At 45.4% G+C, this 5,000-nt stretch overlaps 1 protein-coding gene across 22 annotated transcripts in view; it reads right to left on the minus strand.

The window, feature by feature from the left end:
- The window catches only part of LOC123514644 (leucine-rich repeats and immunoglobulin-like domains protein 1), a 486,618-nt gene that overhangs the window by 256,092 nt on the left and 225,526 nt on the right, over positions 1-5,000 (minus strand). The gene's annotated exons all lie outside the window — the stretch shown is intronic.

The following is a 5,000-nucleotide window of genomic DNA, read 5'->3' on the forward strand; positions in this document are numbered from 1 at the left end:
CTACCCTTACATACTATAAAGGATCTTATTAATCTTCTCTTTTAATCTTCTCTTTTCTTTTTACTAGTTTTCCCGTGACTTTTCTATGGTGTGGTGTGGTGTTTTTGTGGTGTGGTGTGGTGTGGTGTGGTGTGGTGTGGTGTGGTGTGGTGTGGTGTTTTTGTGGCGTGTTGTGGTTTGGTGTGATGTGGTGTCCTGTGGTGTTTTGTGGTGTGGTGTGGTGAGTTTTTGTGGTGTGGCGTGGTAGAAGGGGAAGCGGAAATGATACTGACAAGACTGATTCCTCTAGAGATTATCATTTTATCATCATTATCTTTTCAGTGTGTGTGTGTGTGTGTGTGTGTGTGTGTGTGTGTGTGTGTGTGTGTGTGTGTGTGTGTGTGTGTGTGTGTGTTTCAAAAAGTGTCTATTCATTCCATATATATTTATATTAAAACATCTAATTTTCAAAGATTACTGGACATATTGTTGTGTTTCTGTTGCTTTCCTTCCCTTCACATCAAGATACTCAAATTCACAGCCACGCACTGAAAAAGCCAAGCAAAGGACCAAAAAACAACATGAGTATAGAGAGGCACAGTGAATAAAGAAAGGACAGAAGTGGTGGTGAGGAGAAATGCCTTGCGATCTCCTTGTGTTCCTATGTTCTTATCTGTGCTTTGAACTGGTGCTTGTGTGGGTGGGAGTCTGTGTCTGTGGTGGGGAGGGACTGGCTGTGTGTGTGTGTGGGGAGTTTCTCTTGGCGTGGCGGAGAGGGACAGGCGGTGCGAGGGAGGTCTGAATGTACGAGTAAGCAGCTTCATTGCATTCAAACATGTAGAGTTGCTGTTCCCGGGTATTCTTGTGTGTCAGTCTTCGTATGCGTTGCTATTTTCGCTGTAAGAGGTGTATCCGGTGTACCTCTCTCTCTCTCTCTCTCTCTCTTGCCTCGTGTACCATCACCTACTCTCCTTTCTCCCTCATCATTCCTGCTCGCCATCTGCTCCAGCACACACCATCACCTGCCTTACGGAAACATCAATAATTAACCCCTTTAGTACTGGGACACATTTTTACCTTGAGATATGTGTACGATAGACCTTTTCTAATTGACATTAGAAAAGGTCTATGGGGGTCAGAAGATTAATGACCACAGTTTTCACTATTTTAACCCCTTCAGTAATAGGAGACATTTTTACCATGAGATTTTTATACGATTAGAGCATTTTATTGAAATTAGAAAGGGCCTATGAAGGTCGGAAGACTAATAGCCACAGTTTTCATTATTTCAATCGTCCACATGAGTTTCTGAGGCTGTATAAAATCACCAAATAGTTAACAGAAGGAATATGGAAACGCGTTATGGTACTGAAGGGGTTAACACTCATATTCTCAAAAACTACTGCGCTTCACCTCCACTATTATATTTACACGAGTTATTCAGGGTGTTTAGACGGTTCTAGAGGGAAAGGGACAAAATTTTTACATTATTAACTGGAGAAACACTCTTGAAAACCCCGCTAATCATCATAATAGTCGTGGTGTGAGAGCAAAACGTTTCTGAACACCTAAGTGGCCATATATATAAACCTTAACCCTCACCCACTTTCCCTTTACACGCACAGAAACAAAAATTCTACTCCACTGAAGAAACATACCTCCCCTGCGTGGCGCCAAGCTGGCCACAACACCCCACACACACTCTCAGCTCAAGCCACAGTTTTCCTCCAGCTCACCCCGTCTCGCCCCTCACAAGAGTTACACACCCGCCTGAGAAATAGACGACTCCCTCACTGCACTGCCCGGGTTTTGTAGACGCCCAAAACCCTGCACGTCCACGCCACAATGAGCACGTCCTCACCACCACCACCACCACCACCACCACCACCAGAGTAGAGAAAGGAGCAAAAAGACCTCCTGCTGGGGTTCACCATTTTCCATTGTTTGAAGTTCGTGATATAGGATAGAAAAATGGGAAGGTTCCTCACCACCTAACGGCAATTATAGGCATCACAATTCACCACATTTAGCATCACCACCACCACCACCAGCGCAGAGGAGAAGCAAAAAGACTTCCTGTAGGGCTTCACTAGTTTACAGTTCGAGATGTAGCATAGAAAAAATTAGAAGGCTCCTCATCACCCACCAGCATCACAATTCACCACCTCCAGCACCACAATCACCACCACAGTCACCAAAACCACTAAAAACATTTCCCCACCCTTACACTTCACAATAACAACCAAGCTTTTCCCAGCAATCAAAACACAAAATGCACTAATCCATCACACACACACACACACACACACACACACACTTCCCTTAATACCTTTCCTTCTCCTTTCTCTTCTCCCCTTACCCTTCCTTTACCTGCCAGCAAGCACCACCTGTCGCGTCGCCTTCACCTGTACAAAAAGGGGAGCAAAAATCACCTGTAATCACTGGCCATTCCTCCTCTTACAGCAGCTCTAACTTGTTTATGTGTTGCGTTAGTCAGAATTACCTTCCTCGGAGTGCTGGTGTGTGTGTTAGGGGGAGAGGAAGGCGGGAAGGGCGTTGGGGAGGGAGAGAGAGAGAGCAAGCGAGGGAGCGAGAGAGAGAGGGAGAGGGCCAGGGAGAGTAGGAGAGAGGTAAACGTAGTGAAGAATTGTGAGGAGAGCAACGGAGAGTGAAGAAAAGTGAGAGAAAGGATGAGGTTAGGAAAGTGTGATGGATAGAAAGTGGAATGGGTCGGATAATGAAAGTGTGTGTGTGTGTGTGTGTGTGTGTGTGTGTGTGTGTGTGTGTGTGTGTGTGTGTGTGTGTGTGTGTGTGAGAGAGAGAGAGAGAGAGAGAGAGAGAGAGAGAGAGAGAGAGAGAGAGAGAGAGAGAGAGAGAGAGAGAGAGAGAGAGAGAGAGAGAGAGAGAGAGAGAGATTCTGCATATTTCAGGACAGGGTTGAATCTGTGGCTAGGGTAGTAGAGGAGGAGGAGGAGGAGGAGGAGTAGGAGGAGTACCATGATTCCTACTACATTTGAGAACGTTTTGGCAGTAGAAGACGTGAGAAAAAGTGGAGGAAGAGGAAGAAGAGAAGTAAAAGGAGAAGGAGGAGGAGGAGGAGGAGGAGGAGGAGGAGGAGGAGGAGGAGGAGGAGGAGGAGGAGGAGGAGGAGGAGGAGGAGAGAAAGAGGAGGAGGAGGAGCAGAAGAGAAAGAGGAGGAGGAAGAGGAGGAGGAGGAGGAGGAGGAGGAGCAGGAGAGAAAGAGGAAGAGGAAGGGATGGTGATGCAGAGGTGGTGGTTTAACAAAAGTAGACTGTGGTGGTAGTGGTAGTAATAGTGGTGGTGGTGGTGGTGGTGGTGGTGGCGGCTGTGTTGGTGGTGGTGGTGAAGGTGGAACAACATAATGCAATTCTCATATAATGGATTACAGCTCCAGGCACAGCATATATAACACTTTTTTGTTGCTGCTGAGACCGAGACTATCTCCCACACACACACACACACACACACACACACACACACACACACACACACACACAAAGACAGGGCAGGGAACGAACTCAAGACTCAAGGTAACTATTTTTTCTTCACCCTCGTTTTTTTTTTCTCCTTTTTCCTCTTCCTCCTCAATTTTTTTCCGTCACGTAGCAGTATTAAGTTTCACGGGACAAAGCGATCGTGGAACTTGACGGCAGGTTATTTCTCTTTTCTTCAGCCTTGCCTTTCTTTTTCTCGGGCCGCGGGACTGTTACTTGTCGAGGGTGTGTGTGGATCAGTGGGTGGCGATAGGTGGGTGGGTGGTTGGTGGAGGTAAGTGGGTGTTATGTAGGTAGTGTGTGGTGTGTAGCTGGATAGTGGAGGTGCGTGGTTGGGTGGTGGAGGTGGGTGTGTGGTGGAGATTGGTGGAGGTAGATGGGTGTATGTAGTGTGTGGTGTGTAGATCGTGTTCTCTCTCTCTCTCTCTTTCTTTCTTTCTTTCTTTCTCTCTCTCTCTCTCTCTCTCTCTCTCTCTCTCTCTCTCTCTCTCTCTCTCTCTCTCTCTCTCTCAGAAAACAAAGGGAAAATAAAAAGAAAAATAAGAAAAAAAACTTAAAACAGGATGATATTATTATGCCTGGGTTCATTTTTTTTTTCATTTTTTCATTAGGTTAGATTAGTGAGTTAATTAACAGGTGGGTTAGATCATTAATTGGCTGGTGAGTTACCTAAGAAAAACATAAAAAAAAGAAAAATAAGAATATAAACAATAACAACAACAACAACTACTGATACTAATACTAATACTAATACTACTGCTGCTACTACTACTACAACAACAACAACAACTACAACAACAACAACCAACCAGACAAACAACACAAAAACAACACTACCACAACACATGCAAGGAGACAAGGACAAAAGCAACACACAAACACACAAACACACAGATACACACACACAAAAAAAAAAAAATAACACCAATGCATCTAATACAACAAACACAACAAACGCACAAACGCACAAACAATAACCAAGAAGCAATTTCAGTCTTATTTTTCTTTTCACAACTATGAAGACAACTAAGGCAGATGTCAATAGAGAGAGAACTACAACATACAACACATTCACGCCACTAGAGAAATATGGTATGTGTGTGTGTGTGTGTGTGTGTGTGTGTGTGTGTGTGTGTGAAGCATTGACAAGTCGCATCGCAGCCTCTTTACTATTCATTCTCTCGTTCGTGCATCCCTAGAGTCGTCAGGTCTTGCTTTTCTCCTTCCCCAAGTCTTGTCACACGCCACATCCCTCGGGACTGCCTCGACGCTGCCTTCATCGCTGAGATCTTGGCAAACCCCTCACGCTAAGATCTTCCAACGCCTCCGCCGGTGAGGTGGCGATGAGGTGCCAAGGCAGCCCTCGTGTTATCGCGCTCAGGTCTTCTGCAGGTGGTGGTAGTGGTGGTGGTAGTGGTGGGTATTGAGTGTTTCATAGAAGGGATGTGAGGAGTATGTTGGGTTTCTAATGTTACCGGTGTTTGAAGTGTGTGTGTGTGTGTGTGT

The sequence above is a fragment of the Portunus trituberculatus genome, chromosome 38, assembly GCF_017591435.1.
Source record: "Portunus trituberculatus isolate SZX2019 chromosome 38, ASM1759143v1, whole genome shotgun sequence".
Lineage (NCBI taxonomy): Eukaryota > Metazoa > Arthropoda > Malacostraca > Decapoda > Portunidae > Portunus > Portunus trituberculatus.